At 36.9% G+C, this 19,485-nt stretch overlaps 1 pseudogene; it reads left to right on the forward strand.

Annotated features, from left to right (window-relative positions):
* The first annotated feature begins 3,278 nt into the window (after positions 1 to 3,278).
* Positions 3,279 to 17,521, forward strand: LOC111094949 (annotated as a pseudogene).
* The last annotated feature ends 1,964 nt before the right edge of the window (positions 17,522 to 19,485 follow it).

The raw sequence follows: 19,485 nt of genomic DNA on the forward strand, positions 1-19,485 counted from the left end.
GCATTACATTCAACACCAGTTTGAGCTTCAGTGGCTTTCCTGAGCTTCTACAAAAAAACAAAAAATGAAAAAACTGGGTTCATAAAGGCTTCTGCCTGCATGCCTTTGATCTATCTTCATCTTCTTGTGTTTGGCCCAGCTGACCTTGAATTGTGATGCAATGAGGGTAGCATGAGCTCAGATTTCAGCTTTAAACTAAGTGACTTGGTTACTTAGGCTTTAACCAATCTATATCCAAGTTGCCTCATCTGTGAAAGGGGAGAATAGTCATGGCCATTTCACAGGATTACTATGATGGACAAATAATACAAAATAGGTGAAACATGAAAAGACCTGTGTGTGTGTGTGTGTGTGTGTGTGTGTGTGTGTGTGATATTATATATATATATAATAACATTTTATATATATAATAACATTAAATAAGAGGCCTATTTTATTCAGTTCTTGCTTATCTTTGTAACCATGGCAATAACTGAAAAATAAACTACTAGAATATTTACAAAGTTACTATGTAACACTATTTGTACTCATGAAGCAGTGGGTCAAGATGAACCAGTAGTCAGCATTTTTAAGTTAAATATGAAGGTTCATGATGTGTACCTGGTTTGGGGTCCACATCATGGCTGGCCATATAACAGTTGTGTGCCTACATGAACAGCTCTCTCTTAAAAAAAAAAAGATTTGGGCAGCCCTGGTGGCTCAGTGGTTTAGCGCTGCCTTCGGCCCAGGGCGGGATCCTGGAGACCCGGAATCGAGTCCCACGTTGGTCTCCCTGCAGGGGATTTAAATATTTTAATTTATTTACTCATGAGAGACATAGAGAGAGAGGCAGAGACATAAGCAGAAGGAGAAGCAGACTCCCTGCAGGGGACTTAACTGATGTGGGACTCCATCCCAGGACCCCATGATCATGGGTCATCATGATCTGAGCCAAAGGCAGATGCTTAGCCACTGAGCCAGCCAGGCACCCAAGGAGAGGGGCCAGCTGCTGTCACGATAAGGTGACTTTTCTTTTTTTAAAAAAAGATTTTATTTATTTATTCATGAGAGACACAGAGAAAGAGGCAGAGACATAGGCTGAGGGAAAAGCAGGCTCCCTATGGGGAGCCTGATGTGGGATTGGGATCACAACCTGAGCCAAGGGCAGATGCTCAACCACTGAGCCACCCAGACATCCCTGAACATCTCTCTTTAAGAACTGTGAACTCTAAGACTCAAGTGAACTTCCTTGGGTAAAGATATTCTCTTACATGTCCCTGAACATCACAGTTGGAGAGAAAAAAAACCCTGTAATCCTCAGAAAGGGAAAACAAGAAACTTATTTTTTACCTCTCTATCCTTTAGATATCTTTTGTCTGCTGTTGTTGTACTGTACCCTTTCCTCTAAAAAATCTTAGCCATGAGGGGCACCTGGGTGGCTCAGTCAGTTGAGCATTCAACTTTTGGTTTTGGCTCAGGTCATGATTTCAGGGTAGTGAGATCTAGCCCCTGGGTGGGCTCTGTGCTCAGTGGGGAGTCTGCTTGAGATTCACTCTCTCCTTCTCCCTCTGCCCTTCCCCCTGCTCATGGTATCCCTTTCTATCATAAATAAATAAATAGATAAATAGATAAATAAAAAAATAAATAAAAATAAAAAATAAATAAATAAATAAAATCTTAAAAAAATATTAGCCATGAGTATAACTGTATTTGAGTCATTTGAGAATAAGTGGGTGATTGTGGAAACCCTGAGATTTGAGACCTGATCTAATATTATCCATCTACCTACATACCTATCTACTTACACATACATATACATTTTTCTCTTTTATACCCTGAAAACCCAGAATGTGATGATGTGGTAAACAGTTTGTTTATAGAACATCAATAGATTGAAAATCCAAGGGAAAGGGACTTTCAACAATTATAAATCTGCTTTGCCAAGTGTATTATAATGATAATAGTAATGGATTCTAGTACTGTGTAAGTGATAGAAACTGGGGTTAAAGGGGCCTAAATAAAAAACAAAAGAGATATAGGTCATATTTAGATACTGCCTCTCTATCAAAGCAATATTCAGAAAGTTTAGAAAAAAGGTAAGTATGATCTCATGGTCAGAGACTGTGAAAACAAAAAGATGGCTCAAATGGGATATTATATTCTGGAAATTATAAATTTTGTGAAGGAAAGAGAAAGAAGAGGAAACCAGAATTTTTAGCCTAGATTTAAAGGGCATAAACGGAACAGATGAAGTGAAATGGATGGTAGTAACACATAATCAAGGATGTGTTCAATGACGGTGTGGATTTTTCATGGGAGTTAAGGTTCAGAATCGGTTCAAGATCATATAAAGTGCCAAAGACAAAATAAAAAACAGTGATTTCACCTATGTTTATGGATACAAGATGGAAAGGGCCAGGTCTTCTGCTTGGGGCAGATGATATGATGTTAGCAGATAACAGAGAAGGAATCTCTTATGGTCAGCTCTCTTATTCTTATCTGCATTAAGGCAAATGTTTTTCCAAGTGTAAAAATATATGAATGACATCAGAGAAAGGAAGTGATTAATAAGTGAGAAAAAACTAATATAAGAGAATTTAGAGTTAAAATTGATGGCAACTTTAGCTGTGCCAGAGAATATATATTAAGTAAATGTTGAAAACAGATTTATATTGCTGTACAGAAAGCAATTGACAAATTGTCCCACTTGCCTTTGGAAGATGACCTTGGCTCATCTTCAAATGATAATTGTATCAGTCTCCTATCTCCAGACTTATCTGTACTCTTCCTAACTTCTGTTTCTTCTGTCTCAGCTGGTATATTTTTGTTCCCATTCTACTGATGATATGTTCTCAGTTTTCTCAACTAACTTGTTTTATTAACTTATTCATCCATTCACTGATTCATTCAATAGATATTTATATTTGCCAGGCACTGTTCTAGGAGCTGAGAAAACATCAGCCAACACGACAGGCAAGGATCTGTCTCTTTCAGAATTTACATCTAATAGAGGGAGAAAGACAGTAAATAAGAAAGCAAAAAAATATACAGTATGATTTCAGATTGTGGTAAGATTCATAAAGGAAATAAAAAAAGGAGATATACAAGAAAGTGATTTGAGTTTGGTGGACTATTTTAGATATGCTGATCCAGAAAGGCCTGTCTGAGAAAATGACATTTGAGCTGATACACAAGTAGCTAAATATGTGAAGAGCTGAGGGAAATCACAAATGTATAAGTCAGGGGTTAAAATGAGCTTAACAGTAATTGAACAGAAAGAAGACCAAACCCTTGGGAGAATGGTAGAAGATGAGATTGAAGAGGTAAGTCGCAATCCTATCAGATGGATCTCTGCAGACCACGAAATATGAGTTCTATTACAGTGCTTTAGAAAGACATCAGAGTTACAATATTTTACAAAGAGAATTTTAATCCCTATGTGGAGAATGCATTATAAGAGAGTGAAAAGGGAAAAGAGGTAGCCCCATCAGGAGGGTATTGACATCAGGAGGTGTAAGATGTGGGTAACGTGGACACAAGTGAGTAGCTACATGGAGTGGTTGGATTTGGATTTTACTTTAAATGTTGGAATGTTACAGTTGGAGTTGATAGGACTTTCTAATGGATTGTATGTCTTTCTAGATTTTTGACTTGAGCAACTGGAGCAATGGAACTCTGTGAGATGGGAAAGATGGCATGAAAGTGGTGTGGGGAAAGAGGAACAGTATAGAAGAATAAAATAAGTGTAAAGTCTTAGACATTCTCAATTTCTGTCTCTCTTTTGTACTTTTAGCTTTTCTAATGATTTCTCCATCATTAGCCTAGGAGCATGCTAAGTCTTTCCCACCCTAGCTCCCCTAATCTTCCCTTAACACTTTTGGCTCTTGGAGTATTGTGCTCCTCTTCTTCTTTTCATCAATACATCTCCTAAAATAATAACATTTATTATCACCAATTCCTCTCACATCATTTCTTCATATCCCATTTGTAATCTGAAGTGTGATACAAAAGTATAAAGAATTGACTCTCTTCTCCTACTGCTTTACTGACATAAAGATTACCATGGATCTATACTGTATAGGCAAAAGATCAAGATGCTGATAAGGTCAAGCTCATAGCTATGTTCCACTGAGTCAGCTTTGTCCTATGTTGCTGCTGTTGTTGCTGCTTCAGGTGACACTCCAGACTCTAGAAAGAGTGGTCTCAGAGACATCTGTGACTGTCCCAAAGGAGGCTGAGTGTGAGTGTACTGCCGGGCCATCACAGATAAACTGTAGAAGAGGCATACACATGCTCAAAATATTAATAAAGGACCATCAGCAGGATTTGTTGACCATTTGAGTCCTTATCAACTCTTAGTGGTTCAGTTCTGTTAAACATTTTGGATTGATTTGCACTGTCTTTGCTCAAGAATACTCCCTCTTTTTCTCTTTTTTAAGTGACAGTTCCCCCTTCTGCCTAGGTAACAAGGTAATTCTCAAGACTGACATTACAATTGCATGCTGTTTGCAAACAGCCAGAATGTGTGTTTCATAAAATGTAAGGATAGGTTAAGTAGAGATGTTCATCAATGGTGCAAGAAATTTCGTCAAGAAGAACGAGGAAAGTCGAGTTTTTGAAAAGAAACTACGTGGTTAATCTGGGTCACTCAGACCACAGAAAAGTTGTGAATGTAATATATTGCTGTATTAACATGTCCACTCTCAAATTTTTCTAATTCAAGTCGTTTTTACATCAACTTTTTCTCTTACATCAAATTTTAACGCATCTTTTCTCAGTGGCAATATCACAGCTCATGAAGTTTATCTGAGGCACAATTATTGCTGATTGAAACTTTGAGAGTAATGATTTTCCCCATATAATGTTAATTATTTCCATAATATAATTATGCATTCTGCTTTAGGAATTGTAATGAATGTTCGAAGGAGAGATGTGACTTGGAAGTTTATTAGCTATCTAGCTTTTCAAGACCTGTTCAGAGGAAGCAGAGACTGAACTTGTAGTTGAAAGAACATAGTGCTATGAGACCGAGCCTGTGGACCCTACCAACTAGGGTCTCTTTTCCCTAGGCTTCCTCTCCTCCATCTTCCTAGGCTTACATTTTTCTCAACTGAAAAATGGAGAAAACAATGCCCATCTTTTATTCCTCATGAAGTTGGATTTTCAGAGACAGTTACAATTTCAAATATTCTAACTTCTTGACAGGATATTTGTCTTACTTTCTGGCTCACAAAGCGCAGTTATATCCGATATATGTTGTATAACTAAGGTCGTAGGGAACTAGAAGCTACAATTCAGCCTGGATTTTATGGCTCTCATTTTATGTGCAATTATTGTTCTCTTTTGTCTTTATGGCTTTTAGGCTCAAGATAAAAGTTCCAAAGCATGAGAGGTGAAAAAGCAGCCATTCACATCTCCTAGTAACCTTTAGTTTGTCATTCTTTTTGCAGTGTTCCAGAGAAATATGACAGTTGCCAACTCTCGCAACGACAGAGAGTATGGTTGAGGGAATCACAGACTTACGGATTTTATGGTTGGAAAGACCACCTTGCCTTCAGGTGAGTGAAAGTAGTCCTGACACAATTCATTCACGGCTGCCCTTCCTATGTCCTTTGTAAAGGAATAACAATTGGTAGAAGAAAATGACAGAGGGGATTCTTGTCAGAAATTGACAAAGGATAAGAAAAGCTGGCCAGTGTTAGGGTTTGTGCAGGCACATTACATAGAAAAACAGAAAAGTTGCTTCTCAGAGTGCCTGGGTGGCTCAGTCGGTGGGGCATCTACCTCCAACTCAGGTCATGATCTCTGGGTCCTGGGATCGAGCCCCTGATCAGACTCCCTAAGCAGGGAGTTTGCCTCTCTCTCTCTCTCTCTCTCCCTCTGCCCCTCCGTACTGCTTGCTCTCCCTCTCTCTCTTGAATAAATAAATAACATCTTTTTAAAAAAAAAGGAAAAGAAAAGTTGTGTCTCCTATGGATCCACAGAATCTGGAAGCAGGAACCAAACACGGGAGCCTGGTATTCACGTGGAGAAATAAGCAGAACAACGAAAAGGCCTATTTGGAAAAACAATGATGTAACTACTTCCTATTAATTTAAGGAAAAAAAAATCCCTTTGAACTATCACACAACAGACTTATATCTCTAGAAATGCAGTTCTGAAAAATAGCCTGACATCAAGGTATGGCTTAGTCCAACAAAATTTCATAAGTTTCAGTGGCTGCAAAACTTAATAGGCTTTTCTAGCAGGATTACAATGGCCATGTTAGAATGAGGTGAAGAGGGACAAGCAAAAGTAGGAGACCAGTGGACTCAAGTAGGGGCCAAATTAATATATTAAGGGTCACTCAGGACTGATCTTAGAAAACTGATTTTAATTGTGAATGCAGGGAGACTGAATTGGTGATATACAGAGATAAGTAGAAGTTTCTCATCTGAACAAAGATATTTTTATGACTAGGAAAAGTTTTTGGTGGTTGTAACATTATCAAATGATGTTTTGATATCCCTCCAGGATGCCCAGGGTGATGAAGATATGGTGGTCATTGATAGCTTGATTACAGTTTTATTTTTTACCAGTGGATGATCATTTATTTGTTCAACAAACATATTATATTTATTGAGTTTATGTCTGATATAATATAAAAATAGAGCTGAATATAACACAGTCACTTGTCCTTGAACTTTTGAGTCATAAGCACGTGTAAAATTGTAATTCATTTGCAAGAGTTTTTTTTTCTGTGAAAATAGACCCAAATTACCCCAAGATGACTAAGTTAAAAATCATCAGGAAGCTATCTTTTGATACTTTTGCCAGATAGTTATCTTGGGAACTCTGTTTTTTAAAACATCAAATTATTTTCCTATCTATGCAGAAGATAGAAACAGGGCTTCATATGATTTTCCATAAAAATCCAAAGTTTACTATGGCTATATTTTGTTGCATGAATCTCTTGGGTGCAAGGACTTTGTTCTTTGTAATAATGGTTGTTTACTTAGCTATAAGCAGAAGATCTGCTTGAATGTTTTTCCATTGATTTTGTTTTCTATACACTTTCTATTTGTGATGAGAAATGAATTATAATGCGTATGCTGTACCAAAATGGACAGCAATGGCAATCTGATTTATATACACCAGACTATTTCCACTGACAAAACAAATAGGACAATAGAACAAAAGCGCTAGAAGGAAATTTGTAGTGTTATCAATTCACTCTTGCCACAGTCCATAGCTATTCAAAAGATAGATGAATCACTAACCATCTTAAGGATGTTCAATGAAAAATTTCTTACAATTTCCTTTTGTTATCTGTGCCTAACATTTGTTGCCAACTTCATTAATTATATAGCTAAGGTAAATGTGCAAACTCAAATGTTTTTCTTTCATATTACAACTGTATGTGTTTAAGTAAATGGAATAAAGTGTGAACAGGCAGCAATTCCTTATTGTTGAATATGATTTTAGAATATGCAACCCTAAAGAGAGTCAACCCTCTCCCTGAACAAGCTGAGATGAATGTACTTTTTACTTAATAACCATCAGTTAGCATCAAGAGATCATGCTGGTAGTGTTGTATGGTGACAGTAGCTAGTTGTGGTAAGCATAGCATACCGTATAGAGTTGTGGAATCATTATGTGGTAAGCTTGACACAAATGTAACATTGTGTGTCAATTCTACTTTAATAAAGAAGTTTTAAGAATTTAAAAAATGGATTTTGCTGAAACAACAGCTAATCAGAGTAAGAGTCTTCTGCCAAACCAATATGGCAGAGTTATCATGATCACAATATCTAGTCCAGGGTAAAGAACATCAATATTAAACCACAGAGCAAAAATATAATCAGGCCAAAATACCAGATTATTGAGAAGAGAAATTAGAAATCAAGGTAGAGTAAGCAGAATAGAAATGTATTAGAGACACATTCCCAAGTTGAAGTTAAGACAGTTAGAAATCCTAAACTGGAAAGAGAGAATGAGAAAAAGCAAATTGTCAATGTAGAAAATAAGGTCTATAAAGCTAACTGTAGTAGTGGTTTGATGGAGGCAGTGGTAAGTTATTTTCTTTGTCTTGATCTTGCATTTCAGATCAACCTCAACATACTCAAGTATACTTACCTAGCCATCTTCCCTGCAGAGTTCAGGCAGCACCCAAAGCAGTAAAACCTATGACTTTTGATCCATCAGAGAATTAGAAAGCATACCCATGTGACACATCTACATTTGCTATTAGTTAACATAGTGAAACATAAAGTCTAGTATGATTTGACACTGGTCTCTAGACATAACCAAGGGTTTTTTCCTATGCTATGTCAAACAGAAGAATAATAATTATTTTAAATGGATTAATCTCTGGGAGTTTTTCCAACTATTCAGATTTTTGGTATTCCATAATCTTGATAGCTGACCTGTATCCTGAGGTCTACAGTCTGGTAAATCAAATACAAGTTAGTGTATGATGGTAGTGGCAATTGAAAATGTTTCTATCAGCAATCAGAAATGTGATACTTAGTCCATGTTTTCAGAATGTAAAAGGGAAAATTCATTTAATCAGTGGATTAAAGACTGACCCAAAGGATACATGTTGGCACTTGGACCTTAAAAACACAAAATCTTTTTACTCAATATTGACTTTTGCCTTTAAAAAGCAAATTTAGTAGTTTAACTTCCAAAGCAAGATTAAGATACTCATGTACTTAATATTTCTAAAGATTTCAGATAAATGTGTTTTTATAATTTTTGTCACAAGAATGCCAGTATCTACAGAAATAACTGTGATATATTTTCTTTCAATCAAGGGTTAAACTAATATTTTATTAATGTAAGTATAGGGCTAATAGATACATATGAACCTTGTTTTGTAAAAGTTGTAGAAAAGGTCGATTAATTTTGACCGGCTTGATGTAATCTTAGTCATTTTTAGACTCTTAATCTTACTTAATCATCTGCAAAATGTTTTGTCTAGTGAGCCAGTTTAGTATATAATAAAAATAAAACCCAATTTAGATGGTCTGTATTCTGTCCCCACTTACTATCATTGTGACTCTGGATAAGTCAACTAATTATTCATGTCTTCAGTTTACTCATTTTTAAAATGGGAATAATAATAACAAAATGTGTGGCAATTTGCATGTCAAATGAAGAGGATGCTGATGATGTTGATAAGGATAATAATTGAAAGCTTTTTCAAATTTTAAGTGTTAATATTGTTGCTCTTTTATTCCTAGGTGTTCAACGTGAAGATTTCTCTTCTTTCACTAATGTGTTGATAATATACCAATTGTTGATTGAGAGAGGGAAATTAATTACTAGAGACTAGTATAAGATATAATGTTAGTTTCTATGCAATCCACATGATTCCATAGACAAATACACGAATGTAATATTTCAAAGTACTGCCTGAACTACCTGAATAGCCTTTGGGATAGGAAGAAGATATTGGGACTAAATGAAAATACAAGTTAAGTGGGTCTATAACCAGTTGAATGACCCTAAAGAAAGATAATTAAAGAGTTAATATTAACCTAGAGAGAGAGGTTTCCTTTAAGATGATCCTGTGCACTTTTCCTTAATGATTGTTATGGGGACATTCACGACATGATAATTACATATGTGGAGGGGTAGCTTGGAATAAGAATCTCAAGACCCTAAGCATCTGGATTTAGGGGCTGAAACTATCAAAATGAAATTTGGTAAGGAAAAACATAAATATCTTCAATTAGTTTCTTATCCTAACTGTTCAAGTACAGAATGAATATGACAGAGCTAAAGAGTAGCGGGCATGAAAAACGTCTGAGTGTTTGAATTGACTATAAATACTGATTATAGATACTGAGGTAGCTGGAGAAAGCTAATATAAAGAACCCAAGAACATCAGAGTTGCTTGAAGCCCAGGAACTCTTGGGGGAATGGTATAGTAGGGTTACCTTTCTGCTGCATAGTAAGACTATGTAGAGTAACTCTGCTTCTTTCTGTTCTCCTTCCATTCTCCCATATTTCCACATTGAGGTTGAAAGAGAAACTGGCAGAAGACTCAAGAGAACTCTGGGGGGAGCCTAAGTGGCTTAGTTGGTTAAGCATCTGACGTTTGATTTTGGCTCAGGTCATGATCTCAGGGTCTTGGGGTCTTGATTGTTTGATATCAACATTAAAATCTCATCAGATTATGTGATTTCATTATGGAAGCAACTGATGTCCATTAAAAAACAACAACAAATGTCAGGCTCATGCAGTTCTGAGAAAAAGTTTCTATTGCATCCAACTTCTAAAATAGAACTCACTGGTGATTTTACCTTTCCTTCTGTATTAGTTAAGGTTCTCCAGAGAGAAATTATTTTAAGGGATCAGCTCACATGATTGTGGAGATAAGTCCAAAATCTGCAGTGTAGGATGGTAGGCTGAGGACTCAGGGAAGAGCTGCAATCTGAATGCAAAGGCAGTCTATTGGTAGAATTCCTTCTTTCTCAAGAAGTCAGTCTTTGTTCTACAAAGGCCTTTAACTAATTAGATGAGGGCCCACTCACAGTGCGGAAGATAATCTGCTTTATCGAAATCTACAAATTTAAATGTTCATCTCATCCAAAAAACACCTTCTCAGAAACATCCAGAATAATATTTGACCAAATATCTGGGCACTGTCGTGCAGCCAAGCTGACACATCAAATTAACCAGCATGACTTATTTGTTTCAAAGTCCTAAAGCTCTTATGCTTAAATCCTTGAATTTGCTATCTAAATAAGATGCACAAAATCACTTGATGGATATGACTATAATTGAAGGCATGGCATGGAAGCAAAATTAATGAAAGCCCCCTTAGGACACACTATAAAACCTCAAATTTAGGCAGCAGTTTGTTAGTTCATTCAATAAAATATTTTCGAGTGCCTAAAATGTTCTGGTCTAGGATTGAGCTCTACACTGAAGATACAATGGATAGCAAAACAGGTGTGGCTCCTGCCCTAATGGAGTTATAGTCTGGTAAACTAAGGCAACCAGGTGTTGACTGAAGGATACCTGTTATTAAAAGTAACTAGGTATTGACTGAAGGATAAATATTGAAATATTTGAATGAAATATTTGGATGAAACCTCAGTCTGAGTGGTTTGGAAATGACATTTGCACTGAGATATGATGGATGATTATAAGTTAACTAAGCACAAGGAGAACCAATATGTGGTAACACTTATTTGTGAGGAGGGGTCATAGTGAATATGAGAGTCTGAGAGTTCAGTGTGGTTAGGAAAGAACAAATAAAAGAGAGCATGATTCAAAAGAGAATGTAGGTATACTTAGGGATGAGGTCATAGGAAGTCTTGATTAGCATCTTAAGGAATTTTGCCTTTATCTCAAGTGTTCCAGCAAGGCACTGAAGATTCTTTAGCAAAGGGAAGACACAATCAGATTTTCTTTCAAACACCTCATTCTAAGTGTGAAGAACCATCTGGAGGGAGAGAAGAATGGATGAAGATTAGACCAATTAATAACGTAGTGATTTTTAGGGCAGGAGAAGATGAAAGCATAGAACTCAGGGGTAGTGGTAGACAGAAAGTAGTAGATGGGGGCAGCCCAGGTGGTTCAGCGGTTTAGCGCCGCCTTCAGCCCAGGGCCTGATCCTGGAGACCTGGGATTGAGTCCCACGTCGGGCTCCCTGCATGGATCCTGCTTCTCCCTCCGCCTCTCTCTCTCTTTGTGCCTCTCATGAATAAACAAATAAAACCTTAAAAAAGGTAGTAGATAAATTGTAGAGATATTTAAGTGGACTTGGTGATGGATTGGGTATATGGGGTAAGGGAGAGAGAGTACTGAACTGAATAGATGGTGATATCACTTGGAAGTTTAAGTGGCAACATAAGTAGGACTAGGTTGGGGAGGCAAAAAAGAGTATCCAGTATTTATTTATATTTTCCAGGTGCCATTGAGACATCTAAAAAAAAGTATAAACTAGACAGTTGGATATACTGCCTTGGAGCACAGACATGAGATTTGTTCTAGAGACAAAATTTTGAGTAAATTTCCTACAGGTGGAAAATATTTCAGCAGTTTTACTCTCTTCATTTTCTTTATCAGAAAAATCAAGATAGTTTTACTGTCTTCATTTTCTTAATTAGAATAATCAAGAAATAGGTGGATTGACTTGTCCAAAGTTACACAGCTTAAACAGCCTTCACTAAGATTCTGTGTCTTTTGAATCCATACATGGTAAATACATATACATATCATGTTTTTTTTTTTAAATTTAGGAATCTAGTTCATACTTCAGGTATGGATAAAGTCTAAGGAGGGCACTTGTGATGAGCACTGAGTGTTATAAGTAAGTGATGAATCGTTAAATTCTACTTCTGAAACCAATATTTTACTATTTATTAACTAACTAGAATTTAAATTAAAACTTCAAAAACTTAAATAAATAAAATAATCTTTTCACCAGAAATGAAGTATAAATTAAGTAGTGGAATGTCTCTTTTATAGTTTTCAGAATACAAATCCTTTACCTCTTTGGTTAGGTTTATTCCTAGGTATCTTACAGTTCTTGGTGCATTTGTAAATAGGACTGATTCCCTAATTTCTCTTTATTCTATCTCATTGTTAGTATATAGATATGCAACTAATTTCTGTGTATTGATTTTTATATCCTGCCACTTTGCTGAATTCCTGTATGAGATCTAACAATTTTTTTGATGAATGGATAAAGAAGATGTGATATATATATGTATATATAATGGAATATTATATGATATATATTTTATATAATATATTTTAATACATAAATTTAATGTAATATTTATATATAATATATAAACATTACATTTATAATATAAATATAATATAATAAATAATATATTTATAATAAATAATATATGATATTTATATTATAATTAATATATTTATAATAAATGTATTATACTTATATATAATATATCACAATTATTCATATTATAATTTATATAATAGAATTTATTAAGCCATCAAATATACAGTCTTACCATTTGCAATGTGTAGATGGAACTAGAGGGTTTATGCTAAGCAAAATAAGTCAATAAGAAAAATAATTACCATATGATTTCACTCATGTGGAATTTAAGAAACAAAACAGAGGGTCATAGGGGAAGGGAGGGAAAATAAAATATGATGAAATCAGAAGGGAGACAAACCATAAGAGACTCTCAACTATAGGAAACAAACTGAGGGCTGCTGGATGGGAGACGGAGGGGGGTATTGGGTAACTAGGTGATGGGCATTAAAGAGGGCACTTGATGTAATGAGCACCGGGTGTTAAATGCAACTGATGAATCGCTGAATTCTATCTCTGAAACTAATAGTACACTATATGTTAATTGAATTTAAATAAACTAATAAAAATTTTAAAATACCTCTTTATATAATGTAACATACTGATTCTATACTAAGCTATATAATAGATAAGAATCTTTTACTATGAAAACTATAAGGTCTTTATGTCACGAAAATAATCATGTCATTAGCTTTGGTATTAGGCTGTCTAAATGAAAACACAAATTATTTCACACGATCTGACATAAACCTCAGGGGAAATCTCTTCAAATGGAATTTTTCAGTTTTCTTTGAACTGACTCTTCTAATTTCCCAGGGGAGAAAAAATGAATAGTGAAATCTACCTATAGAAGAATGATTTAATTATACACCCATCTGTTCAATATTTTGACTTATGCAATTTGTTTTGAGATGAGAATGCTTGTTTTTCTCCTTAGCCTGAAAATATAATCACATTATAAATTCCATCCTTTTAATATCAATAAATGCATTACGCATTACCTATTTACTGAGTACCCAACATTGTGTTAGCTATCATGAATAATTACAAAATCCAATAAAAACCAAACAAAAACCTATGACATGGCTTGTACTTAATGCCTATTCAAATTATTAGTTATATGAGGTGAAACTTTGATTAAAAATTAGGAATAATCTGTAAATATATATTCTAAAACATAATAAGTGATATTGACTACCCATTGTATTGTAATTTCCAGAAGGGAGATTACCTTCTCATCTCTAGTTGTAGATGGCTTCACAGAGGAAGAGGGACTAGAGCTAGATAGTAAAGGAAGGAGAGTTGGCAGTTTTAATCTCATGGCTTGCCCTTATATCCTGTGAGGGAAACTTGCCCATCCATATTTTGTTCTATGTATCCCCTCTGTCTGTCACTTTAGCTTGCCACTTGGCTATCTGATCCATGATGAATCCATAAACTGTTAAGTGACTTGTTTTATTGTGGGTTGATGCAAAAAGATCATTTGGGTCAGCCAGATTCCTGGATTCTGAGTTTTCACTTAAGAAATATTGAGAAATTGATATGAATAGTAGTAGAAGTCTTGATCTATAGGGCAGTAAAGGAGGCCATAATGGCCATTTCCAAGGCAAACTTACAAGGAGCAGAAAATGTCAGGGGGGGGCAGAAATTTTGAGGAAGCAGAAAAAGCTATTTGATAGAAAAAAGAAAAAAGTAAATGCAAATCTCAAATGATGTTGAGAGTAGATGAGAAGTAGAAAGATCATTATAACCCATGAGAGATAAATGGAGAAAATTGCCAATTTCTAGAGCTTCCTCAGTTGTTAGAGGCTTTCCAGTTACAATGTTAATTTTAGTGTACATATTTCCTTACAATAAATTCCACAATGCTTTATTTATATTAATTGGATAAGCTACATAAAGAATCTAATTAGAATAGGAAGTTTGGATTAAGGTGAATAGAGAGGAGGGGCATTTCAAGTGGGAAGGACTGGTACATGACATAGGAGGGAATAGTGAATATAGTATGTTACAGAGCATGATGATCATGCTGGCAAGTGTTCAAAATACTAGCTGGAGGAATGATGATATAAGATTAGATATATAGGATGGGCTCAAATTCTGGTGGCATCACAGAATCAGTTGAATAATTTGATTGAGAGCTTATAGGCTGTCTAATAGCCAACCCAGTGTTAAAAGATGGCTAATTTAGAAGATGAATTGGTTGGAGCAATGGTACCAGCTCAGAAACTATTGCAGCAATTCATGCACAAGATAAAATATGGTCCACAGCAGCAAATATGTAGCAGGCATTCCTCTGTTTCCCATTCCCAGGTTATGATACCTTGTTAACTGGTTGTGGCATTCTTCATCTAGTGAGCATGGATGGTACCTTAGCATCATTTTCTGAATGGGACTCCAAGCAATGAATGGCCTTTGATTGTAGTTACCAAGCAAAATCAAATTTACTTGCTGCCACTGGACTGTCACATCCTACTATTTTGGACAAGAGAGTTTTGATAGGTTTTAACATTCATAATGTAAACCTAAGCCTACAGAATATCTATATATATCCTGGTAACTTTGTTTCCCTGCATATGGAGCTCAAATCTCACTATATCAAGCAATAAAGAATGGTTCAATGGTTTGTACTGGAGTGTACTTGCTTGAAATACTATTCTAGTAAGTAGAACATTAGTGGAGTGTGGGAAGTTTTGGTTGTTAGGTTAATTGTATTGACCAACATCATTTAAAATGAGCAATCCCTACTGTTTTCTACTTCTTGGGACAACTTTTACTATAAACATTCATAAACTCATAATAGTAATTGTGCTTTTGGTATACGTTAATTGAAAAAATACATAAAGATAAATAACTATAGTGACCTTAGTGAGCCTTTTATAGAAATTTATATTTTATTCATTACAAAAGCATATATTTTTCAACTTAGAGTTAATGCACAGAAATGACTTACATGTTTATTCAGCTTACTAACACTACTTGGTGCATGCGATCTTAGAGCCACAGCAGAGAAACATTGAATAAAAGTATGTTCCCCAGAGAGCTTAGAGGTCAAATCTGAGTCATGAACAAATGGGAAGGCAGTGTCACATGAACTCTGGATTGTGGAAAACAGGCCAACAGAAAGACCATAGGTGAAGTTTCTCTTGAAAGATTATAACATATCTGCCTTTAAGTGGTATCCTCTTTCCCCTGCTTGTCCTGGAAAATCTTGTCACACATCCTCTATTTCTGGCTAATTAAAATATATGGGCATGATTATAGTATAATAGACAGCTTAATACTCTAGATCCTTTCACTTAATAAATCTCAATTTTTCATGAATTAGCAGGAGTGGGTTTGGGAGAAGTCCTGGCAGATATGAGATGGGAGACAGAATGAGGAAACCAGCCATGTCATGTCATGTATTCTATTTATAGGCAATGCTTGGTCTTACACATTTGCAAGCTCTGTTTAAAACTGTACACTCTTTCCATCGCCTTTATCCACTCCACTGCTGCCAATGAGTCTACAATTCATATTCAGAACCATTGACCTAAATTGTCTTAAAAATATCTGGGGCTTTTTTCTTTCCTGATTATTCTATGTAAATATTTGAATTAAGTAAAAATTACTGACAATTTAAAGGCAGCAAAATTTACTACCACATGGTATAGTGGATGTTCTATTTTTAAAAAAACAACTCATTTTCTGGAGTGCCATAGCTAGGTAGGTCAAGGATCAGAGGTCTAATTCAGCAAAGGCCTGAGCACAACCAGACAAATAAAAGCAAATTGTGACTTAAGCATCTTAGGAAAGAAAACAACATGTAACTAGAAAAAAAAAAGACAAAGTGGGAATAGGTTCAGCTGAAAAAGAAACTGGAATAGTATAAATATGAATTCAAATTATTACCTTGTGTAAAAGTCAGATATTCACATAAGCCTGGGATTAGGACAGAATGTTTTAGCATAAACTGAGTCAAAAAACAAACAAACAAAATCATATATTTTGGTTGAAGGTATTTATTACTTTGGAGACCAAAGAAATGTAAAGCTCTGATACATAAGACTGCATATGAAAACAGAATGGAATTCAGGATGACAGACACTTTGGATAGCTAGTTTGACCTGGACCTCAGATAGATACAAATGATATATAATTAAAATCCATTTGTTTACAGAGGCCGAGCTGGACCTCGTCAGCCGCCTTGCCAAAGAACATGGGGCTTTTGATGCTGTGAAATGCACTCACTGGGCAGAAGGAGGTATGGGTGCTTTAGCCCTAGCTCAGGCTGTCCAGAGAGCAGCTCAAGCACCCAGCAGCTTCCAGCTCCTTTATGACCTCAAACTCCCAGTTGAGGATAAAATCAGGATCATTGCATAGAAAATCTATGGGGCTGACGACATAGAATTGCTTCCTGAAGCTCAACACAAAGCTGAAGTCTACACGAAACAGGGCTTTGGGAACCTGCCTATCTGCATGGCCAAAACACACTTGTCCTTGTCTCATAACCCAGGGCAAAAGGGTGTGCCCACAGGCTTTGTCTTGCCCATTCATGACATCCATGCCAGCGTCAGGGCCAGTTTTCTGTACCCCTTGGTAGGGACAATGAGCACAATGCCTGGACTCCCCACTCAGCCCTGTTTCTATGATATTGATTTGGACCCTGAAACTGAACAGGTGAATGGGTTGTTCTAAACAGATTGCCTCTCTTCAAGATGCTGCTCCAAATGTTTGGCCAATGTCCATTCAGGCCGACTGTTGGTTAGGAAGTGTGGGGAAGTCGAGAAAAGTCAGCCCCTGCCCTGAAGATCTTAGGAAATAAAGAGCAGGAATTCCCCCAGAAGCCTTTCTTCGGTCTTAATCCCCACCATCATATATAAATTAAGACAAATCATGCACAAGTCTACTTACTTTATTGAAGTGCCACAGAATAAAAGGAAATGATTTTGCAGAAAAAAAATCCATTTGTTCATTGATCAGGCAAAAATAAGCATGTGTCAAACACTCTGGGGGTTCTCAGACAATAGACATCATCCTTGGGTTCAAGGAGTCTAGAAAGACAAATGAACATGTTAGGAAAATAATTATGTCTCAGTTTCCTCATTGAAGAAATATTTATTGAAAACCTACTATATGCCAGGCACTCTATTATTCCACAGAGATATAAGGTTTAGTGATGAGCAAAACAGGCATGATTCTCATTCTTTTAGAGCTTGGAATATATCGTGCTATCATAGAAAACTCTTGTGTATTGAAAAAGTTTCTAGGGATCCCTGGGTGGCGCAGCGGTTTGGCGCCTGCCTTTGGCCCAGGGCGCGATCCTGGAGACCCGGGATCGAATCCCATGTCAGGCTCCCGGTGCATGGAGCCTGCTTCTCCCTCTGCCTGTGTCTCTGCCTCTCTCTCTCTCTCTGTGTGACTATCATAAATAAAAAAAAAAAAAAAAAAGTTTCTAGAATTAAGGAGACACACATAAAACTTAACTACTAAGCAGCAAATGGGTTGCCGATTCAATTCTTAATTTTGTGTAACTTCTTCCTTACCACCAAAAATAAAAATCCTTTTACATATGCAACCATCCTTTCCTTCTTTCTCTTATAATAGAATATCTCTAAAAGTACCCTGCCATGTACCCTGGCCTATCTTTTGGAGAAAAAATAGACTCTTGTCATCAGTGCCGTATTGCCAAGGAGTAGAAAAAGGAGTGAGAAAAGGTCTATGTTCATTAGGCTGTCATTACCTTCTTAAAAAGTCTAATCTTGAGTTTTTAGGGGTGATTGTTGATGTGTTTAGGAGAACTGACAACTTAAGGACTGTCAGTAAAAGAATACAATATTATCTCCCAAACTAAAAGCATGAATATTATTAGGATGTATGTGATTTGCCTCCTCTTGGGATTTTGGCTCTATTTAGAGTATAATTTCTTGGTAGAATGCAAAACGTAATGATGAAAACAGAAGAGTGGGATTTCTTCAACGATCTTCTGATGCACGTTTGGGTTCTTAATTTTGGAATCAGAAGAGTTCCAGTTGAGATGTATTGTATGGAAGGCAAAAGGACAGGTTTAGTAGGCCTATGATACTAGTTAAAACTGGACCTTTGTAGAGACAGAGATCCTGGTTGAACCCGCCCCTCTCATTAATTTGGTGATGAGGGGGTGGGGCAAGATGGCGGAGGAGTAGGGTCCTCAGCTCACCTGGTCCCAACAACTTACCTAGATAACTTAAAAACCATCCTGAACACCTACAAGTTCGACCTGAGATTTTAAAGAGAGAACAGCCAGAACGCTACAGAGAGAAGGGTTTGCACTTCTAGCAAGGTAGGGAGGCAGAAAATAAAAATAAAAAAGAATCCAGTGGGGGAGGGGCCTCCGCGAGGAACCGGGCTAAGGTCCTGTGCAAGAGCCTCCAGGACAGGAGAGCCCAGCCCCGGAGAGGCAGGAACTTTAAAAATCCGCACCGGATTCTTCCCAGATGAAAAGGCGCTTAGCAGGGAACTTGGGCAGGATCTCAGGAGGGACAGTGGAGCCCCCAGGTTCCCCGGGTCACTAACAGAGGAAGTGCACCCCAGGGGAGAGCCCGCCACACTCGGCGGCCGAGCTCCCGAACGGGCTGCAGCCCATGCCCGGCGGGGCCCCGGGAGCAGCTCAGGCGGAGGCTCCCCGCGGAGGGGGCTCTGTGGCCTCGGGAGCGCGATTCCAGCGGTGCAGGCCCCGGAGCCCAGGGCACCCCAGG

This window comes from Canis lupus, chromosome X (genome assembly GCF_011100685.1).
Source record: "Canis lupus familiaris isolate Mischka breed German Shepherd chromosome X, alternate assembly UU_Cfam_GSD_1.0, whole genome shotgun sequence".
Lineage (NCBI taxonomy): Eukaryota > Metazoa > Chordata > Mammalia > Carnivora > Canidae > Canis > Canis lupus.